The sequence below is a fragment of the Cervus canadensis genome, chromosome 14 (assembly GCF_019320065.1).
Source record: "Cervus canadensis isolate Bull #8, Minnesota chromosome 14, ASM1932006v1, whole genome shotgun sequence".
Classification (NCBI taxonomy): domain Eukaryota; kingdom Metazoa; phylum Chordata; class Mammalia; order Artiodactyla; family Cervidae; genus Cervus; species Cervus canadensis.
The window spans coordinates 70,841,933-70,864,984 of NC_057399.1; the positions used below are offsets into that span (position 1 = coordinate 70,841,933).

Below are 23,052 nucleotides of genomic sequence, written 5' to 3' on the forward strand. Positions count from 1 at the left end.
CTCGCCCCTCAGAGCAAAGCTGAAGTGTATGTCGTGGCTTTCTGTGTTTTTCTTTTTGAGCAGCATCTGTTCTGAATGCCAGCTTAGCTGTGTGTCTTGAGGGGGCCTGTGATCTTCCCTGTCTAGTCTGTCACAGGGAGGCTACTAGAAAGGGGTTGGGAGGATAGCAGCACCAAGAAAGTCAAGACCAATGTCACAGGGAAGGGGACCATACCAGGGAACCAGGTTTCCCAAGAAGGTCCCCGAACCACCTGTTTTAGTGACTTGGAAAAAGCTTCCCAAATCTCTACACTGTAACTCTGGACTTTGTCTCCAGGATCCTCCTGATTGCCTTCCAAACTCACTTAGTCAGCCGTTCCTAGGCCCTTGGACCAGGAGCATACCCTGCTGTAAAGTGGTTCAATCCTTTCTGTAAAGAATGACTAGCAAGCTTGGGTTTAATTCATTTCTTTTCCCCAAGCAAAGGACTAAAGTTACACAGAAAGTAAAACAGTGACCTTCACTCTGCAGCAGTGAGAGGAGCAACTGCAGACAAGAAGATTGTTATTTCTGCAGTGGTGGGTGACCTTTAGAAGTGATAGTGATGAAAAGTGAGAGAAGCTGCAGGAACCCCACTCCCAGCAGGGAGCTCCAAAACAGCACGTGTGGCTGTGAGGAAGAGAAGGAACAGGCTCAAGACTGAGTCCTGCTCTGGGTCTCTGGGGACCCAGGACTAGGAAAGAGTTCGGGGATGAGGACTGGAAGTTTGCACTCTAAAAACCCGCTTTATCTTCCTCAGATCAAAATCTGTCCCCACCCTGTGGGCTCCCTGACCATGCCCTCTGCCCTCAGGCCATCACACCCCAGAGCCTGGTACCTTGCTCCTCTTCACGTAGGAATCCTCTTCATAAACATCTCGGGACAGACCAAAATCTGAGATTTTCATCCTGTGGCCCTCGGCTACCAGGATGTTTCTGGCTGCCAAGTCCCGATGGACAAGCTGTGGAAAAGACAACAGCAGGGACCCCTGAACCCCGGGCCAATCGCTGGCGGAGGGGGCGCGGGGCTGGGGCGGCACGCACCTTCATCTCAGCCAGGTACTGGATCCCTTGTGAGATCTGCCAGGCAAAGGAGACAAGGTCGCCCATGGTCAGGGCCTGCTCCTCCAGGTTGTCCAGGTAACTGGAGTTGCGGCTGCCCCCGCTGCCCACGTAGCCAGGTCCCGCCTTGCGGCTCTCTCGGAGGAAGCCCCGCAGGGAGCCGTACTTGGCATACTCCACGATGAGGAGCAGTGGCCCTAGGGGCAGAGCAGTAGGTACGTGGGCTGGCTGCTTAGGTGACCCTGGGCAGGCAGAAGTTGGGCCAGCACGGGGCAATCGCTTCCAGCAGCCTGAGGACTCAAGCCTCAGCTCACTCTCACATCACTCTGCTCTCCACCTTGCAGCACTATGTTACTTCAGTCATGTCTGACTCTTTGTGACCCTATAGACTGTAGCCTGCCAAGCTCCTCTGTCCATGGGATTTTCCAGGCAAGAAGAGTGGAGTAAGTTGTCATGTCCCCCTCCAAGGGATCTTCCTGACTCAGGGATTGAACCCAAGTCTTTTACATCTCCTGCATTGGCAGGCAGGTTCTTTATTACTAGTGCCACTTGGGAAGCTCCTCCATCTTGCAGGGGCTTTGGATTCCAAAGCCAGCTGCCTGGACAGTTGACCACAACCTCTTTCCTGGGTGTCCAGGGCAAGCAGTCACTGCATTTGAGGCTGCCCTGGGAGATAACCACTGCTGCTCGGATGTCAGGAACTTTCTGTACCCCTGGTCTTGCCACAGTATGGCCTGGGGACAGCTGATGGAGGCAGAGGTTCTGGACTGCCCCTGGCCACCCTCTCCCTGCCCTGCCTGCTCTCAGGCCACAGTCCTCCCCGAGGCCCGGCCCTGAGTGCTACTGGTGCCCCTGCTGCTCTCTCCCTGTCGGCCTCCCATCTCCCTCACACCCGAAATACACATGCACCCACGCGCACATGCACACACACACACACACACACACACACACACAAAGTGGGAGGCCCCCAGGGTGGCAAAGCAGTTTTGGAAGACTAATAGAGCAAAATGCTCTTATGTGAAAAATGATCTGCCATTGCCTTTGCCACCCCAGGCTGGGGTGGGGTTGAGATCACCTGGAGGTTATGGCATATCTAGTAGGTGCCCAGGAGACACTGCTCATCTCTGGACTTCCCTGTCTTAAGGGCTCAGCCTGGGGCAGGGTGCTGACAACCAGGATGTCGCCAGAGACCCCAGGGAACACTCCTGTGGCAGCCCTCATGGTCCACTGACACACAAGTTTCAGGCAAGAGCCAGAGAAACCATGCTTCCAGGAAGAGAGAGGACAGGTGCCAGAGAAGAAAAGGATGGGGATGAGGGAGAATGCAGAATGGAGCAGCCCAGAGCCCCTGGCTTGTGCCCAGCAGCTGCTAGTCCCCGGCTGGTCTTACCATCCTGGCTGCAGGCCCCGTACAGCTTGATGACTTGCAGGTGGTTGACCTGCTTCAGGAGGTTGAACTCTGATAGCAGGTCCCACAGCTCGCTTGGGGAGGCATTCTCTGAAATGCACAGAAACAAAGCAGGTCACAAAGTCCCTGCTACCACCATGCTGGGTCACAGGCGCAAACGAGGGGTCTACACAGACTTGTCTCCTTCCCAGACATCCTACTCAGGTTCAGACTGAGGCCTGCCAGGACCTCACTGCTTGGAGCTACTCTCAGCCCATGGGAGGGTCAACAGCGGCCTCAATTGCCTACAGGGAGTAAGAACCAGAGGAGCGCACTTCCATGTGAGCAGAGTCTTTCCATGGAAAGCCTTCTGGGCTGGGCTATGCATGCAAATGGCATTATTTCCCTGCAATCACCATCTCTCAAAGACAGTGGCGTTAACCCTTCATTAACCCTTCTGGGGAGGTAAAGGGACTCCCTGGTGTCCCCAAACACCTGCCAACCAAGCACTTGGCAAAGGGGGGTGAGGCCCTGGAGAAAGGTGAAGGCCATGAGACTTCACAGAAGTCGTCTTGCCATGCTGAGTGTGTGTTTTCCAAGGGCAGAGATAGTTGTGCTCAGGAGCTGGGGTGTGGAGGTCTCCTGGCCAACTGTCCTCCTGGGTCATGGCCCCACATCCCACTGCCCAGTTGTGCCACTGCCTCTGGCTGTAGACTTGTCTGGAAATGAGAAGACAGCTGCAAGATGGGGCATTGGAACCCTTTGGACCACACATGAGTGACCCAGGGCCAGTCTCACTGTGCCCTCTTAGGGCCTGGGGTCTCATAGACAAGGGGCAACCCCAGTCTGAGGGCCTGGGTAAGTACACAAAAGTACCCGGCACTGCATGGCTCCCCGACTGCTGAACATCAGAGTGCATCAGCCTAAAATGTGCCCATCACATGGCCACTGGGCCCTCAGTTGGTCAAGCTGAGGCAGAACTCAGCCATGGCAGAGGACTGTCTACCCAGTCCCTGCTGAGAAGCAGCAGTGAGGATACCCAGCATGTGCTAAGACTGGGGCAGTGCTGGCCCACTAAGGGCTGGGGGGGATGGGGACTGGGAAAGGCAGGGACCTGGGGGACAGGGGCCAGTCCTTACAGGTGGTCTCTTCACCAGGACCTCAGTGGACGCTTGGCGAAAGAAATTAATGGGGCAGACTGAGGTGGGGAGAGCTGTCGGTTTTGAACTTAAGGGCTTTTAATTTAAACTCGGATCTTTACCCAACATTGATACACAAGCAACATGGCTCTGAAAGCTTTCAAGGGAGGAATGTCTTACCCTGCTTCTCCAGGGACCACACCAGCCCACATCATCCATGGTGGAGGTCCCTAGACTGCAGCCACTCAAGAAGAGCAGGGGAGGCGTATTGGTTCTTCAGGAGGCAGCAGGCTGATTGCCAGAGTCCTGGCTGTCATAAGGGCTTCATCCACCCACTGGGGCCCCCGCAGGTGTGAGTGGCAGAGCCCCCTGTGTACTGCCTGGGCACGTACCTTTCAGCATCTTCACAGCCACAGTCGTGTACCCTGCTTTGCCTTTCAGCCGAAAGGCTGTGGCCTTGACCACTTTTCCAAATTCACCTTCTCCCAGAGTTTTTCCAAGCACCAAGTTCTTCCGTGGGAATTCCCACTTGGGATCCTCCTACATTGGGTTTGAAGGAAAAAGAGAGGGAAGAGAGATGGCGAAGGTAAGAAGAAAGGAAGAAGGCAAGAGCCGGCGGACAAGCTCCATGTGCAGACGGCCGACTGTCACCTGAAGTGACAGGTGACAGTCACCATGTCCAAGGGCAAGACCCCACAGTCAGGCCCTGAGGTGCCATGACAAGATGCGTCCCCCCACAGGAAGGCAGGTGTTGCCACAGACTGGCTGGACTCCGTATGCTCATACCCTCACTGGCCTCCATCTACTATAGATGCCCTGGGCCACCTCAGGCCCAGGGCCTGGTATCTCCAGTGAGAGAGTCAGGGTTTACTCAGCACCCACAGGTGCTCACAGGGGGACCACAGCCTCTTCCCTGGGACTCAGGCCCAAGCCTCATGGCACCACCTCTGTTTTGGACACCAGGCACTGACAGTGGCCCAGGCTCCAGGACTTCCAAGAGAACTCAAGTGGCAGCTGTGGCCCCAGTTGCCTACCAGCCCTGCACTCCCAGCTACAGGATGGGGTGTCAAGAACACCTTCCTGGTGTGGCAGCCTCTAGAAAGTTACCACTGTGCCCCTCAGGTACCCCCCCATCCCTCCCTGACAATGTGTGGAAGAGTCTGCTCCTCCCACAGCCCAGCCACTGGCCAGAACTTGCACACACCGGCCTTCCCAACACACCATGCCCACTGAAGACCCCTCTGGGGTGGGGTCTTCCCAGACCCCAAGACTGGCTCGAAGACCTGAACTCTGGGGATGCTGAAGCCTGTCTGGAACCTGCCTTCCCGTCAGCACTGGATGCCCAGGTCCCCAAGTCTTGCTGTGGCTGGGTGTGGGCATGGCTCCAGGGGCTGCTTATGATGTGCCTGGCAGGCTCGCCTAACCCACAGACACACACTGGTGACCCACTGCCCCCCCCCCCAGGGACCAGAACCCTGTGTTCTTACGTCTGGGAGCAGAGGCAGGCTCCTCTAAGCACCACGGCCAGGGGCGCCTTCCAGCCAGCTCCCCAGGTGTCCTGGTGTCTCAGCTTCCCCAATAACCCATGTTGTTTGTTCTTTAAGTTGCAAAAGAGGCAGTCGTGTCTGACTCCCATGGACTGTAGCCAGGCTCCTCTGTCCATGAGATTCTCCAGTCAAGAATACTGGAGTGGGTTGCCATTTCCTCCTCTACCAAGAATCCATAGTCAGGCTCAAAGGTGACAACAGAGTCACCACCACCCTGGTGTCCACACTGCACTGGATAACAGCTGACTGCACATAAAGACTGGGCTAAGAGGGGATATCTCTCATTTGTTTCTCTTTAAAAGTGCTAAAACCCCAAAGTGTCCTCCCCACTTTATGTAAGACAGAACTAAGGCCAAAGGGTCGAATAATGTGTCTAAGACCTCAGAGCTGGTCAGTGTGGTCCTGGGCCTCCGGCCCAGCTCTGGCTTCTCTGCACTCTGGGCTAGAGGCTGAAAGTGGTCCGTGCCCCCCCCCCCACAGAAGAACCTCTCTCATTGTGTGTCTCAGCACAAACCGTCAGGGCATATAAGGGAATCAAATGGCTCGTCCCTGGGCCACGAGGGCCATTCCCAGATGTGGTGGCCACAGAGGCCTCCTTCCTGACTTTGCTGGTTCCAAACACTCAGCAGGTGGGAGGTCTCCAGCCCCCAGTCCCCATAGTATTTCAGTCTCCTCAGCAAAAACACTGGAGGGCAGACAGGCGGAGGAGCAGCCTGGCCGGGCAGGAGGTGGTGTCTGAGCCTCCCACACTAACTGCAGGCCCAGACCATGCCATGGAGGAGGAGGCTTGGGCTGATTCTCCCCTCTTGGCAGGCCAGTCACAGAGTCCTGGGGCCAGGCTCCCCTGATGGTGCCTGAGAGGCCTCTCAGCAACCCCACTCTCCAAGCCACAGACAGAATCCCCTCCTGGCTGCGGCCAGGCCCCCCACCTGCCAGTCTCTCTCGCCTGGATGGGGACAGTGTTTCATCATGGGGCTCCTACCCAACAGACTCCCCAGCAGAGCGACCCGTGGAAATGAAGGCAGAACATCAGCCTCCAGCCCTAGGGTGGTCCTACCTTCTGAGAATAAAACCCACACACTCCTCCTCAGGGCCTCCCCCAAGGCTGCATCCTCCAGCACTTGGGGCCTCCGTAGGAGATATCTTAGGTGGGTACAGCATGGCCTGCCCTCTCCTTGGAGCCTAATGGCCCAGATCTCAGTCATTTAAATCCACACCCATCCTTTTCCACACTGATTCACGCTCTCTGCCCCACCCCTGCCTTCTGCCCTCCCTGAAAGACATCTCGGTGGAGGTTAGAAGACAGCTGGAAGCTCACGAGGTCCTCCTGGCAGGCAAGGATGCAACAACCCCAAGGGCCCTGCCCCTTCTGTCCCCCCCTCCTTCCCCAGCTGCCCTAGACCAGAGGCTACCCACAGGGCTACCTGGAAGGGCTGCCTCCCTGGCCCTGCTGCCACATGGAGAACCTCACCGGGATCTTGAAGGTGTCCACTGAGACCTGGTTCTCCATGGAGTCCAGAGAGGGCCGGCAGGCACCAGATGAGGAGTAGCTGACCGGGAAAGCTTGGGCGGGTCAACAGAAGGTCATCTCAGCCGAGGCAATGGGCGGCTTGTGGGCATTCTTGCGGTAGCGGTGGATGCAGAAGGTGGACAGCAGCACAGACAGCAGCACAGATACGATGGAGAAGACCACAGCTGCCGTGATCACTGTGCAGCAGAGGTCATCACGCAGGGTGTCTGCGGGCGAGTAGGGGCTGTGAGAGTAGACACCCCACAAGGGGGACCCCCAATACCCAACAGAGCCACACCTGTGACAGCCAGGAAGTGGCTGCTGTGACCGACTGTGAGCTGCCTGCCAACACTCCTGACCCATGGCAGGTACTGTTCTGTATGTTTTTGCTACAAGAGACTATTATTGCCCTTTTCTGGAAGGAATGAGCATTTATAAACATCCTGCCTGAGGTCACACACCAGAGGTTGTGCACCCCTGCACCTCCCCCACCCTGGAACGTTGCACTGAAGCCAGAGGCCCAGGGGCCCGGGGGGTGGGAGAAGTTCTTCTCCTGCATTCCTAATATCTTCTGTATTTTCTTCATGTTCAATATATAGTGGAGAGGAAAGACAAGTGGCCCAGGATCTGGGCCATGCAATGACCACCCAAATGCCAGAAAAGCTCCCCATGTGTTCAGTGGGGCCCCCCTGTTCTAGAAGAAGCACCTGGAGGGTGCTGGGAGGGGGGACCCAGCTGGCCAATGCCACAGGCCCAGGAAAGGCTCTACACAGGCACAGTCTGAGGAGATGCTGAGCTATTTGGTGGAATAACTAGTTTTCCAGCCCAATCTTTATTATAGAACTTGAGGCCAGGGAATTCTTTGGTGGTCCAGCAGTTAGGACAAGGAGCTTTCACGGCTGTGGCCAAGATTCAATCCCTGGTTGGGCACCTAAGATCCCATAAGCCTTGCCAAAAAAAAAAAAGGAACTTCGGGCCACAAGGCAGTCTTAGTAGCCTTGAGCCAGCTCCTTGTCTGCACACATGGGGGAACCAAGACCCCAGGGAAGGAGGAAGATCTCCTAGGTTTCTCTTCCTTCCTGCAATCTTCTCCCTTGCTCCCTGGAGGCTCAGGGAGGTGTGGGGATCCCGGCCAGCTGTGCCCCCCACCCCCCCACCCCCAATGCACCTTGGCTATCCTCCGGCTCGCAGAAGCACTTCTTCTTCTCAGGGAAGCAGTTGCAGATACCGAAGCCAGCTTTAATCCCCCGGCGCTCCCCAGGTTCGTGCCCACCAATGATGCTGCCGCCCCCTGAGGACAGACACCACCCACTCAGCAGCCCACTCTCAGCCTCCAGGGGGACCTGGCCAGCCAGGACCACCAGACAGGATCATGAGAGGCCCCTCCCCACCTGATGTCAGCACTCTCACGCCCAGGGAGCACAGTGAGATCAGAAGTCTAGGTCACCCCAGGCAAGAGCCTCAGCATGCATGCATGTGTGCTAAGTCGCTTCAGTCAGGTCGACTCTTTGCAACACTGTGGACTGTAGCCCACCGAGCTCCTCTGTCCATGAGATTCTCCAGGCAAAAATACTGGAGTGGGTCACCAGGCCCTTCTTCAGGGGATCTTCCCAATCCAGAGATCAAACCTGCGCATCTCCTACATTGGCAGGTGGGTTTCTTTACCACTAGCGCCATCTGGGAAGCCCCAGTTGCAGCATGATGAGCCCCCAAACCAGCTCCCTGGCTGCAGCAGGTGAGAGGAGGAACCCACAGGCTGCCCTGGGCCCAGGTCAAGGTCCACACTTGGTTACTTTTCAGAAGCAGAAAAGGGGCAGAGGGGGCAGCTGGCAGTCAGCAAAACGGGGGACAGGGAGTCGTGCCCCATGAGTTGGCTAGAGCAACACTGGAAGGGTGTGGGTCAAGCCAGCAAGCTCTAATTTGGGGGGAGGAGCGCCTTTATTAAAAAAAAATGTTAGGAAAGGGCTCAGCACGCAAAACCCAGAAGCTTGGCTGGTCTGGCTGAAATGCAGGTGAGAGTCCAAGCCCCTTTAGCTTGTTACTCCCCCCACCCAATCAGGCTCCTGCTCGCTCAGAGTCACGGTGCAGGCTCATCGGGCTGCTTACGGAGGCAGTCCTGGGGGCAGATGTTGGGGTCTCTGCTCTCCACGGCATCACAGTGTCCATCGGGGCAGGTCCTGATGCTGGGGGAGCAGGTGGAGAAGTTCCTGGTTATCCCTACAACACAGAGTGGGCAGTTATGACCACAAGGGAGCAGCTGCCCTGTTCAGACTGCAGAGCCAGGAGGGTCATACCCCAGGGCCTTCCAGGTCAACCCTGTACCCCACCCCATCCCCTGCAAGGAAGAGCAAACTGAGATCTGAGCAGAGAAGAACCACACACAGAGCCCTACCAGCAGGGCATCCCTGAGGTACAGGGCAGCCAGGATGGTGGGGGCCAGAGGAGCCAGGCAGTCCCAGAGCTGTGCCAGGCTCACATCAGAGAGGCCAGAAGAGACCAGATGAGGCTGGGACCCTCTCTAGGCTGCACTGTGGGTGGGACCCTCAGATTGGTGGGCCCAGCTGGCAGCCAGTTACTGTCCACACCCAAGGCTGCTCAGGTCCCTCCTATTTGGGTCCATGTCCCCTGGGCTGGGAACTCCTGGGTAGAGCCTCTCTGAAGACCACTTTGGATATTTTGAATTATTTTAAGGTTTGTGTTTTCATGAAGTAAAGCCAACCATAAATGACATGTCAACAGTGTAGTCTACCTTAATTCCTCCACTTCTTGGATGCACAGTAATATTACCAAGAGATCTTCGAAAAGTGTCTGTGAACTATGTGTTTAAAAGCATTGGGTGTTATACAGTAGGTTCTGGTTGGTTATTTTAAATATAGTGTGTATACATGTGTATCCCAAACTCCCTGACTATCCCTTCTCCCCACTCTTCCCCCATTCACCCCCATCATCCTTCCAGTGCAGCTGTGCGCTGTTTTCTCATCTTACAGAGAAGGAGGCTCAAGAAAGCCCACTGGTCAGTGACGGGGTATAGGACGGCACCCTTCTGCAGGAACAGCCCGAGGCTCTGCCACGCCCCATCCACCCTGACCCTTCCCGCAGCCGGGCACTCACACATCCCTTCCACGGTAACGAGCAGCAGGGCCTGGGCTTGCTGGTGGGTTGGTTTCTCGGTGGCCACCACTGTGTACTGGAGCTGGGAACACTCGGGCCGCTGCAAGGCCTCCGTGTCATTCACGAACAGGGTCCCCGAGGTGTCCTCAGCTGAGGTGACCATCCCCAGGGCGCTGCAGTTGGCGCTGGAGGGCTGCAGCCTGTACTGCACTTGGATGCCGCTGAACTCCTGGCAGTTTTCCACGCAGACTTTCCCAATCTAGGCATGGGATCACGGAACCCTTAGCCAGGTGAGTAGACCACCTGGGACAGTGGCTGGAGGGGCTCCATGCCAGCTGAGTCCCAGGACAGTTTCCCACTCAGCCCAGAGATGGTGGCCCCCAATCTCCCCATCCTCCATGCCCCTGGAATCTGCAGACCCATCTGCCTGCCTGGCCTGGCCTGGCCCTGCGCAGACCGTGACACCACCCTTCATCCCTGCTCCTGGGAGCCGGAGGTGAAAAGAACACAGGGTGCCGGGCTTTGGTTTAGGGACTGGCCCTCCAGGGAGGCGCTTGCTGGCTTGCCCGGCTCACCCCTCACTTGCTCCCTCATTTGGGCACAGAGGCAGCCTGGATGCCTCCCACACACCTCCCTCCCCTCTGGGCAGGGGCCGTCGTGCTCTGGGCACCACTAGGGTCCATCCTCAGTGTCCTGCCTGGGTCACCTGCCTGGTCAGCCAGAGCACAGCACCCGGGCCATAATTCACACAGCAGGGTTGCTGTCCCACCCAGGTCCTGGAGCCTCCTCCGAGACTTGGGCCGGAACCCCTGGGAGAGAAGGGATACTTCTCCAGGGATGCCTCACGGCCACAGTGGTCACTGGGGCCTGAACTCTCCTTTTCCCTCCCTCACCACCCAAGGTGGAGTTAGGGCTGCTGGGGCTTGAGATCAGAAGCTCTGACCAGTCAAGGTCGAGGGCTGCGGGCCTGGCGGCAGTGATGGCACAGGGCCCCCTGCTTGCAGCCACAGGCCAGGCCCTTGCTCAGCCTTGCTCAGGCCCAGGGCAGAGCCAGGCTCCACCAAGCCCACTCCTCATACCACAACAAAACCACCTCCTAGGCTCCGAGCACTTCCTTGTACAGAGCAGGTTCACTTCCACTTTCTCCTGTGATCCTCAAAATTGCCTGAGATCACCACCTTCAATTTATAATCATGAATACTAAGGGGGGGCTGGTGAGAGACAGCAGTGTGTGTAAGGCTGGGCCAAGACTCGGGTCTCTGCACCCTCGTGAGTCCAGGCACAGGGAAAGACTTAGTCGTCAGGGGTGGGCGGTGTTGCAGAGGCTGGCAGGGCCCGCCCTCTCAGACCCCACTCCCACTCAGCCCTCATCACCCTCCCCACTGCCTGGCTCTGCTGACACACCCCTGGCAATGCCTATGCCTGCCTCAGCCCCCCTGGACACCCCTCAGGGCCCCCTGCTTCGTCACCTCTCACCAGCCTTGCCCTCTGCTTCCAGGAAAGGCCTGGCGGGGGTGGCAAGTGGGGTGGCCTGGCCACGTCCAAGGATGTGGCTCTTCTTGTGCTGGGTCCTAAGTGGCTGCCAGGAGCGGAGGTGGCATGGGAACCAACCACAGAAACTGGCAAAGCCACTGTCCTAATTAGGAGATGACCCTAAATGGGATATTCTAAAGGGCACATGGCCACAGCTATGCCATTAGGAGAATGCAGTATGTTAAGTCATGCCTGCCATAACTGCAAGTAAACTTTAAAAAGTGCTTCAGAGAAACATTCTAGAAAGAATTGCACCAAAACGTTAAACACTGGCTGATATGAGGAAAAGAGATCACTCTTATCTATCCCTTATATCCTTTTGATGAATTCTTACCACTTCCCTTTTTTTCTACTTCTAATCACTATTTTCTGATGACAAATGCAAAATAAGCTCTAGCAAACAGACTTGCAGGAAAGTAGGAAATAGAAGCACTTCCTGTCTTTCCTTGCAGAGGTCTCCATTAATGCCTATGTTTGCACACTTGGAAATTTCTGGCAATGAAGACTTGGTTTTGAACATATGGAGCCACCTAAGACCAATACTTCTGCAAACTACTTTTCCCACTTCATTCACCAGGAATGTCTTTCCAAGTCAGCATAGATTTAACTGGCACTGCTCTTTCATTAGTAAAAAATGTAAACATGCTGAGAAGGGAGAGGGCAAAGAGGGGCCCACAAAGCCCACCAGCCCCACTCCTTTCTCCCACGGCCTTAGCCTCCTTGGCTTTGTGCCTGTTGCTCCCCAGGGCCACTCTGTGTGCTCAGGGAGGTGGTGTCCCCCATGTGACCCCATCCTGGGAGTCCCTGCTCCTCCATTCCCCTCCCCAGGCTGGCAAGAGGCCAGGAGCTCACCTGGGCAAAGCGGTGGGCCCGCCGGCTCACGGAGAAGGAGTAGGCACTGGGCAGGCTCAGGCTGATGGGCAGCACGGACACATTGAAGTGGAGGAGGACGACACCCTCCCCCAGGCCCTGGAAGTCTGAGTCGTTGACCAGCACGGCCAGCTGCACAGCCCAGCTCTCCGAGATGGGGAGGCTCTGGTTGAGAACCAGCCCTGCAGGTGGAGGCATGTGATGATAGGTAGGGGCCCTGCCCAGGGTGGAGACCACTGCCCCACGATGCTGCACATCTCCCCTGCAAAGCATTCCCTGGACACATGGGCATACGTGTGACAACAGGTACTTCTACCCACACGGTACACAGACAACAGACCTGGCTGTAGGCACTAAGGTTGAAATATTTTAAATGTGAGTCACTGTGCTGAGCTGAGCCCAGAAGACCCTCCTCAGCTGGGAGGTAACCTCAGTGAGGTGTGTGTGTGTGTGCATGTGTATAAGAAAGATGCATGTCAGGGCAAGGACACACAGGTAAAGACCCACCACCACCACCAGCAAGGTCCCAGAAAGACCGTCCTGGCCCCTGAGAACTTCTCGCAACAGTACCAGCCTCCTATGGACCCTCAGATTCCACAGGCCTCAAGCACCCAGGAGCTTCCACACTCCTGAGCAGTCACCGTGTGCCAAGGCTAAGATCCCCATTTAGTGGAGTACAAAGGAGGCGAGGATCTCTGGGTGCACATGGCATACAGAGTGAGTGTGCAGGGGCAAGGATGACATTTTCCCTTGCACAGAATAGAGGTCATCAGAGCTTGGTGAGGAAGAAGACAGGAAATAGGATTAGGTCAGGCAGAAAGGGGTAAAGGCACCAGTGATCCTGGGTTCCCCAGAAGCAGGCCTCCAAACAAGGATCCAAGCACAAGTGGCATATTTGAAAGGTGATCCTACAAAACATAGGCAGGAGAGCAGGCGAGGGAGGTGGGGAGGTTTGGCAACTGATGAGGACACCCAATCCTGCAGGTGAGCCCTGGGGGCACGTGGTGCTTAGCCCTGAGGGTGGGCACATTTCAGAAGTCAGACAGGACAGTCATCCCAGAACCCTCCAATTTGAGGGCACAGAGCTGCTACTGGACATCAACTCCTGTTAGTGGAGAGTTGCTGGGGGGGGGGTGGTTAAGGATCCCTGGGCACTTGGGCACCTAGGAGGTTGCGGTGAGCCCTGGCGTGGTCAGCACAGGGTAGTGTGGTGGGGGTCCTGCCAGGGTCAGCCTTGGCCTTGGGGCAGTTCAGCGAGAAAGGACAGCCTGTAAACACCCACCAAGGTGGCCAAGGTGAGCCCAGCAGAGACAAAGGCTGGGAAGAGGGTTGGAAGGGGTGGCCACCTGGGGCTGAGAGGGCCAGGACAGGTGTCTACTTGTGCAGGGTGCTGCCCTGCCCAAGGAAAGCAGGTCGCCAGTTCCCCAGGGGGCCCTGTCAGGCCACACTGGTCCCCTCTTACTGTAGTCATGCACAGTTGCCCGCACAAAGCTGCCGTTGGCCTGGGCCAAGGTCTCATTGGGCATGTGCTCCACTCGGAAGGTCCGGAGGGCCTTGGCATCCCCAGAGAGCAGCGTGTTCGTGTACCGTCTCAGGAGCTCCCCAGAGGCTGGCACCACGTCTGCATCGAAGACACGTAACGTGGCTACCACTGTGCCCTGCAAAGAATATGGGGGCCAGTCAGGGCCCCGAAAGCCAGAGCCCATAGGAGGGCATGTGCCCTGCAGGTGGATCAGGTGTGTGCGGTCAGAGCTGGCTCCAGGGACAGCCTGACCAGGGTTCAAGCTGCAAGGGGCCCCCAGCCAGCCTGCTTGTCACCCTTCCTGGGCCACTGCACCTCACCTCTGCAACAGGTGCAATGGCATCTCCAGACTTCCCATGATTATGGGTTAGAACAGATGCCCTGGTGCTCTGTGGAAGACCTCATTCAGGTCCCCACAGTGCAGAGTGGGCACCCCCACTCTCCTTCCAGGAAGCTGGGCCCCGCACAGTGGAGAAGTTAGCTCAATGTCATGCAGTGACAGATGACAGAGCTGGGACCTAAGCACAGTGTCCACCAGAATGCTCTCCTACAGCTTCTTCTGTACCCCAGGCTAGATGGGGTCATGAGGGGGGTTCTGAGTAAAGCCACATGTCATCTCTGCTCTCACTCCTGGCCAAGCTCCACAGTGTTACCATGGAGCTGCCCCGCCAGGCTCATGGGACATTTCCCTACTCCATGTGCTTTCCTCTTGCCCATCCATCCACCAAACCTGCTCCCTGGGTGTCCAGAGAAGCAGGCAACCACAGCATATCCGACCCCGACCCTCCCCTTGCTCCCGCCAGCCTGCCGGCTGCAGGACAGCCCAGGGCCCAGCAGGTGGCAGTCACGCTCCGCCTGCACAGGCAAGAGGAAGGCGGGGCCCCGATGGGAGGGGCGGCGCAGGGACACCCCTGCCGGATCCACTGGCCTGTCTTCCTCCACTCCGGGGTACCCTCCCTGAACTCACTGGCCCTCCCTTGAGGGGCTGACAGCCCGAAGAAGGGAACACCCTCCTGGCAGATGTCCTCTCCGTCTCCTTGGGGCAGTGTGCCCCGCCTCTGCAGTACCACAGTTGTGCCCCTCTGATGCAAGCCCTGATGGTTGAGTCAGAGGCTGGGCACCCTTACCCTCAACCCCACCGGCACCCCAACCCCTCCCCTCACCCGCTTCCCAGGGCAGAGGTCAGCTCGGGGCCAGCGGGGCTGGTCCTCTCTCCTCCTCAGCTGTCCTGGAAACCAACAAAACCCCAACAGACAGACTGATGGACAAATGAAAGACGAATAACCACAGTGATGGTCAGCCACATGTCTGGATGGCTAGATGGACAGCTGAATAGACCGAGGAACAAATGACGAATGGAGAGACCCAGATGCACAACAAAGAGATGACAGACACTAGAGAAGCACCAGACAAACGCATAGGCACCTCCTTCCGCTTGAACTCCACCACCGCGCTGGCACTGTCGACGCCCCCGAAGAAGGTGGGCGCAGAGTCGTCCTCGTCGTACACGGTCACAGGGAAGGGCACCATCACCTCCTCCTCGCGCATGCCCATGCGAACCGTGCACGCGGCCACCAGCTCATACTTCTCCCGCTGCTCACGGTCCAGGGTCCAGCGCGTGCTCACCTCCAGGCTGTCCAGATCGCAGCGGAAAGGCAGACTCTCACCTGAGCACCAAACAGACCAGCAACCCCAGGATGACCCTGAGCTGAGGGGAGGGTGAGCTGCCTTCCTCAGGGCCCCACAGGGAGCAGTGTGCAAGAGGAGACAGAGCTGGGGTGCATGCTGGGCCTGGGCCGTGGCCCCTCTTCAGCTTCCACAGTGGAGCACAGCCTCCAAGCACAGTTTGCAGTGGAGATTATGCTCTGAGCATCACTGTGCCTGCAGCCTGCACTGGTGCTGATAGGGAAGAGCAGGGACCAGGAGGTCTGCCTCAGGTCCTCAACCCAATCACCTAGGAGGGCACACCCCTTCACACACCCTGCCTGCCTCCTCTGTGGCGAGGGCTGGCACCAGTCACGCTGCAGGCCCAGAGATCCAGCTCCTAGCGTTTGCTGGTATCTGAAAAACTGTCAGGAATTTTCTTAACTGTGGAAGCAAGACATGCTCATTTTAGAGAATGTGAGAAAAAAGCCACAATTCCACCACTTGAAAACCAACATTGGGGACATCTGGTGTAATTTCATGTTAACACACAAATATTTCTGACTGCCTGGTTTGGATCCCTGCCCTATACACCTGCAGGCTGCGTGGCCTGAGGCTGATGGTTCTGTCTCTGTTCTTCAGCTTCCTCGCCAGAAGATGAAGTGAAGTGAGAGTTGCTCAGTCATGTCTGACTCTGCGACCCCATGGACTATACAGTTCATGGAATTCTGTAGGCCAGAATATTGGAGTGGGTAGCCGTTCCCTTTTCCAAGGGGGTCTTCCCAACCCAGGGATTGAACCCAGGTCTCCCGCACTGCAGGTAGATTTTCTATCAGCTGAGCCACCAGGGAAGCCCCAGAAGATGAGATGCTGTGTGTGTTCATCGCCAGACACTGCTGTAAGTTCAATGACTAACTGCAACCTGGTGAGGGGAGGACCAGTAATAACAATATACTCTTCAACCCAAGCCTGTCCTGGAATTCATCCTCCAGAAAGGACCCAGAAAGGGGGAAAAGCTGAACGCTTGAAGGTCAACAGTGACCACCCCATAGCCAACCTCAGGAGGGCTGTCAACTCCACTTGGTGGAAAATCACATCAGAGCCACATATTACATGTGAACTACACATTTCCCTGTATTGCTTATGGTTACAAAAATGGCTTTTCTTTTTAAGCGAAAAAGGCAGCACACTAAACCATATGCTTTGGGGACAATTTTGTACAAAGACATCCATCCCTGTGGCAGGATAAATGAAGGGATGTGGAAGTGTGAGTGACTACTTTCCTTACACTACTGAGTGCTCCTTTAACGTTATGACCATGTGTGGGTGCCATCAACCTGGGGGGAATCCAGGCTTCACTTACCAGCCATCCAGCATAAAAGTGTCCCCTTTAAGTCCCCTTTAAACTGTCCAATGGCACCTCACACACAGCGGCTCAGTTGCCTTCTCTCATCTCCACTCGGATCCAGTGCCCTTCCCCTACCCCATATCCATGTGGCTTCCCCAGGGCCATCGTGTGGTAGGACTATCTTGTGACAAGGTCCACTGTCCTTACAGTGGCTCAGGCGGAATCCTGGAACCATGCTTGGTCCCCTTGTGAATCTCTCAACACCCCACATTCAACTCCCCAGAAAATCTTGCTGGATCTTCCTGCAAAAACATGCCCAGAATCTGCCTGCTTCTTGTGGCCTAAAGGCTTTCACCCTCAACCCCAGTCCTCATCCTCTCACTCAAGGATGTCTCCTGCCTCTTCATAGTTTTCCTGCTTCCTCCAAACCACTCGCCCCAAATCATTTCGAACACATCAGCCCGACTAACCTTTTAAATAAGTTATATCCTGTCAATGACACCCTCCCCCCCACCCCTGAAAACACCTTCTATGGCTCCCTAGTCCCCTCATCAGGAAGTCCTGCCCCCTCCCTTGCATTTTTCTGCCCTCAGCAGCCTCTGCCCTCCCCTCCAGCCGCACCTCCCCCTCCGCCCTTTTGAATGAGCTCGCCCTGCTTGCTGGGCACCCTCCTTTACCTTGCTCCAGCCACCTGATTTAGGACAGTGGTCTCCACCAGTCCGTGCCTTCTCAGCATTACCTCCCACCTGGTCCCTTCAGAGGCCACCCAACGTCCTTAGCGCCTGTGTGGTCTCCACCTGCCCCAGGCATTGAAGGTCCAGACAGGCAGGATTTGGGCCTGAACTTGTTCACTGTTTCATCCCTGGTCCCTAGAACCATGCCTGGCCTGTGGCCAGCATACATGAGATACACGTGGACCTCTGAATGAATGGATGATGGGGTGGTGTAGTCAACTTGGACGGCTCATGTAGAGGAACTGCAGGGCCATGCCTGGCACTCGGCAGGCATCGAGGAAGGCTCCATGCGGCTGGCACTCACCTCCCAGGAGCCTGTAGGCCACACTGACGTTGGGGCAGAGGAACTGCACGGGCAGCAGGCAGAACTGGTGGAAGGTGCCAGGGGGCCTGTTCTCCCGGATGTGGAAGGACAGGCCTGACTCAGGGAAGCAGAGCTCCCGGGGCTTGAGGGCGCCGCAAGCTGGGAAGGAGGCATTGATGATGGAGAAGTACACTCGGGCACAGCCTGGCCACTGGCACTCGCCCTCACGTAGGGATGTGGGTGACAGGAAGACCCGCAGGTAGATGGTAAGCAGCGGGAAGCCGCCCTCTGCAGAGACAAGTCAGGCCCCGCCAGGGTGTCAGCCACACCTGCCCAGCTGGGATCTGAATGGGGAGAGGGCAGGAGCTCCGGGCTGGTGCAAAGCCTAGTCCTCACCAAGGCTAGCGGGGCTCTGCTGGGAACCCCGCCCTGCCCCCTACCTCCTGCTTGCCCCCTACGGCCCTGGACTTGGGATCTGGCAGCCTCAGGGCCCTATGGCTCTGCTCCCTCATCCTGGGGGGTGCCTCACAGGTCCATCTCTCTGATTATTCCAAATCTCAGTTCAAATACCCTTCCTCAGAGAGGTGCGCTGAACCCTGGGTCTAAGATGGAGTGCTTCCCCAAGGCAGGCTCTTGGCACCTCAGGTGACCTCCCTTCCCTCCCTCACCCACTACCCCAACCACTTTCTTTCTTTTCTCACTTTTAAAAACACTACAGGGGTGGAATTGGGTGGGAGGGGGGAGAGAGGTTCAAGAGGGAGGGGACATATGTATACCTATGGCTGATTCATTGTGATGTATGGCAGGAGCCAACACAATACTGTAATTATCCCTCAATTAAAAATAAATAAAACACTTATTCTATTCTATTTTTGCCAGTGTTGCTGCTTGTGGGATCTTAGTTCCCTGACCAGGGACTGAACCCAAGACCTCAACAATGAAAGCTCAGAGTCCTAACCACGGGACCCCCAGGGAATTCCATGCCACCCCTGCAGAGACACAGACTTCCCCAGCACCTAGAGAGGGGATTTCTGGCAAATTCCATCATGGAGGCACCATAGCAACCCCCGTCCAACCCATCTGGATCTCAGCTGGGGCGGGGGCTCTTCCTGGGCCTTCTATCTTAGCTCTAGGTAAGTGTCCCCCGGCTACATCTACTCCTCCCATATTCATCAGTTCTCTGCTTCTTACTAGCCTGTCCTCTGTTGCTCCAGTCCCCTGCTGTGGTTAATAATTCTCCGTATAAACTTTCTCTGTTCTAATTACTGTGATTTCTCTCCTGACTAGAGCTGGCAGGTGCATGAGGCTGCTCTCCAATCACGAACAGAACAGGCCTCCTATGAAACTCAGACCCTTGGCAAATTTCACTCTGGCAGTACTGTTCACAGCAGAGTGTCTGCCTCTCAGCACTCACAGGAGCTCAGAGCTGGCGTGAGGGCCCAGGGAGGCCATGTCTATAGAGCAAGAGGTGGGGTTGTGATCACCATTTGGTGCCACAAGGCAGAACTCTGCTCCACAAACAACCTCCTCCCAGTACCAGGGTCACACATGGCCTTCACTCCAGCTTGGACCCCTGCTCTGAGAAGCCGTCCAGGCCTTCCTCCTGCTCCACTTTCCTCCCCGGCACCAGGCCCCAGTCCTCACCAGGTGCCAAGAGCAGCCTGCTGCTGATGGTAAGGTGGGCTTTCTGTGCAAACAGCTGCTTCTCCACCAAGTTCCAGATCATCCACTAAATCAAGATCTTGGGATGTCTCTAGCCTTTCTTAACTCTTCTCTCACAACCCCACATCTCTGTTAATCCAACTGGAAGACATTTGGAGCCAGCATGGAGAGAGCCCCTCAAGTCCTCCACATAAGTTCTCCAAAATCCCAACAGCCTCAGGAGGCCTGAGGGTCATCAGTGGTCCTCAAGCTCATCCTGGCTCCCTCACGGGCTGGACAAAGAGGACAGGCCAGCCCCATCTCACTTGCTCCACTCTTACACAGCAGGAGTCGTAGGAGCTGTGTGATGGGCTCTAAGGAAGGACCAGGTGAGGGCGGGGCAGGGTGGGTAATGAGGCATGTGGGGGTGGGGTCAGGGCCGCCCCCTTACTGCGGATGTTGAGCTTCTCCCAGGAGCTGTGGTCCAGGCTCTGGTTAAGGTAGAGAAGCCCCGTGTCCTCCTGGATGCGGACCCAGTTGTTCTCGTGCAGCCGCGTGTGGTAGGCGCTGTAGAGGTGCTGGCCCAGGCGGAAGCTGGGCATCTCCTCTGGCACGTCCTGCAGGGCATGGACATAGAGCAGGGGCGTGCCGGCCGGCTGGTCCACGTATAGCTTCTCCCAGTAAGCGTCCCTGGAGAAGTAGAGTCCCAGCGGGGCTGTGGGAGGCAGGGAAACACGTGAGGGAAGGAGGGACTGAGGGACGACCACGGTGCAGAGCCCAGCAGCCCTCCCAGGCAGATCACCTTTCCCAGCGGCCTAACTTCACATTTTAGTAATAGCTTCCTTGTGGGCCAAAAAAGAAAACTTAGGTCTTTCTCATCTGTATTCCTAAGAACATCAACACACAGTTATCTGTATAGCTAAACACTAGCTGCAAATACACTGCTTTAAAACAGAAAAAGGAGGAAGTGAGGAAGCATAAACAGTTGCAATATCATCCTCGATTACCTGAGATAGATAAGCACGTAAACCACTCGGCTTTCACCCAAGCTTCTGAGCAAATCACCTGGAGCCAGAGGTTTGAAGTGTACAAGACGCTGCCAGACAAGCAGAGCAGGCAGGGGTCCCCAAAGATGAACTAGAGCACTTTATAAGTAACAACATTCGTGCATGCTAAGTCACTTCAGTCGTGTCCAACTCTTTGTAACCCTATGCACTATAGCCCTCCAGTCTCCTCTGTCCTTGGAATCCTCCAGACAAGAATACTGGAGTGGGTTGCCATGCCCTCCTCTAAGAGATCTTACCGACTCAAGGATTGAACCTGCATCACTTACACCTCCTGCATTGGCAGGTGGGTTCTTTACCACTAGTTCCACCTGGGAAGCCCCTGTAAGTAACAAAATCTTCATCTAAAGTCAAACATGCTCCTACCATAGTACCGAAAAATTCCACTCCATTTATCTGAGAAAAATGAAAACATATGTCCGTCAAGTGACTTGTTCACAAATGCTGGGGTTATTCACAGAGCCAAGAACTGGGAAGAACCCAGATGTGTTCCAGCAGGTTATCAGATAACAAACCTCAGTCCATCACACCATGGAACCCTATGCAGTTAGGATGGGGCACAAACTATTGATACACACGACAGCCTGGACACATCTCATAGACATCCTGCTAAGTGGAAGAAGCAGCACAAAAGAATCACATGGCACCATTCCAGACTGATTTTAGGTGACAGAAATCAAACTGGGTACCAGCTGGGGGTAGGGGAGGTAATAGACTGGAAAAGCAGGGGGCATATTCTGGGAAACATACATGTTTCATATCTTGATGGGGTGTGGGTCACACAGGGACATCCATTTGTCAACAACATACAGCCAAGATTTGTGCATTTCAACGTATGTAATTGTGGCCTAAATTTATCACTGAGAGGCTGTGGGTAGAGCTGTAAATGCCATGAGGAAGAGGGATGCTGACCATGGCCACGCTGGGTGAACCAATGGGGCACTCATCCTACTACTCTCTTGACTTGGTGTATGTTCAACATTTTGCATCATAAACAGTTATTTTTAAATAGTAAGAAATTTTAAAAAGATGGATAAATGGGCAGGTGATGCTTTAAAAAAAAACTGAAAACCTGCCAATATTCTCTACAAAGCATAAAAAATACTAACACACAAAGCAAACATGAGAAACATTGTACTTGTGTGTGAGCGATTTCTCTTTTCAATCAATTTGTTTCCACCTACATTCTGCTTCTCTTGCAGCCACCAAGATGAGTGGTTGGTCCACTCCACACCAGTGGAAGATACCCTGGGGCTGCCTGGGTCCTTGAAGACACACTTGTGTGTGGGAAACAATCAAGAGCCAACTAGAGTCAGGTGAGGAGAACTGGTGAAGACCTTTTGGATCCCAAAGTGGTGAAACAGAAGAAAACTGGAAGGTTGCCAGCACTGTGCCAGGCTTCCAAGGATGACTTCAAAGGCAACCCGGCTGGGAATGCCAACTTGAAGTGTGCATTGATTGGGTCCCACCCACCCAGTGTGGGTGCTGCCCTGCCAAACAGGCTGGACCACGGAGCCAGCAGGAGAGGGAGGGAACAGGAAGAGAAACAGAGGGAGAGAGAGGGAAGGAGGGAAAAGACAAATGGGGCTAAGGACAAAGGTAAGTAAGGCAGAGAGGATGGAGGGGAGAGATGCTCTGGCCAGTAGTCAAAGGCTACTGCACACCCGGCACTAAAGACAGAGATGGAAGGAGGGGGCTGCAGGTACGGAGCTGACTTATTAGACCTTCGGAAAACTGCTCCCTAGGAGTGCTGTCCCTGGAGTGGGACCCAGAATCACTGGGTCTCTGCAGGTGAGGTACTGGGAAGGGCAGCTGAACTCCAAGGAGCTGGCCCTGTGCCCAAGTCAGGCTCTGCGTGTGGCCTTCCTGCCCTGCCACCTCTTGGGGGAAGGGATCCACCCAGAGCATCATGCTGCCTGCCATCCAAGGGGGTGGCAGCTCCAGGAGCCCTAGGAAGAAGTCACTCTGGGGAACTCTGGGGAGGGAGCACTGAGACCTGACTTCCCTTGCCGGGGGTCTCACTGGTAGAGACCACGACAGGAGCCACCCACACATGGCTGGATGCCACCCTCCTGTCCCACAGCCTCCCAACTGGCCACAAGGACATGGACTGCCTCTCAGATACACTCAGAGTGTTCATTTCTTCGGGATTTAGTAGCCAACCCTAGCAGGGATGGCTGGCAGCTCAGAGAACTGTGTCAGCCCCAAATGGCCTCAAGACTGGCCTTGATGCTTCTGTGAAAAGGCAGCCAATGGCACTAGCTCGGAGCAGGCCTTTTGCAAGCTGGGCAGAGTGACAGGCCACAGCTGACAGATCCTCCTGCACAGCTAGGATGCACTCCACTGGCTCACGCTTCCTGAGAAGTACACAGTTCGGGGTCCCAAAGAGGACCCTACAGCACTGCTCATACTGCTCTTGTGACAAAGGCAGGAGGGTTCCTGTGGTGTTTCCTCAGCCAACGAGAGGGAAGGGGCAGCTGCTCCCCACCTGTAGTGCACTGAAGCCCCCCTGCACTGCCTGGCAGAGTAATAAACCTGTTTTGTTTTGTTTTTCCACTGGGGGCCACAGAACAAATCGAGAGGCATCATCCATCTTACCTGAAGGTTTTGTCATTTCAG

At 55.7% G+C, this 23,052-nt stretch overlaps 1 pseudogene; it reads right to left on the reverse strand.

Moving 5' to 3' along the window:
* Positions 1-20,081, reverse strand: part of LOC122453091 — a 43,824-nt pseudogene extending 23,743 nt beyond the window's left edge.
* Positions 20,082-23,052: the final 2,971 nt, after the last annotated feature.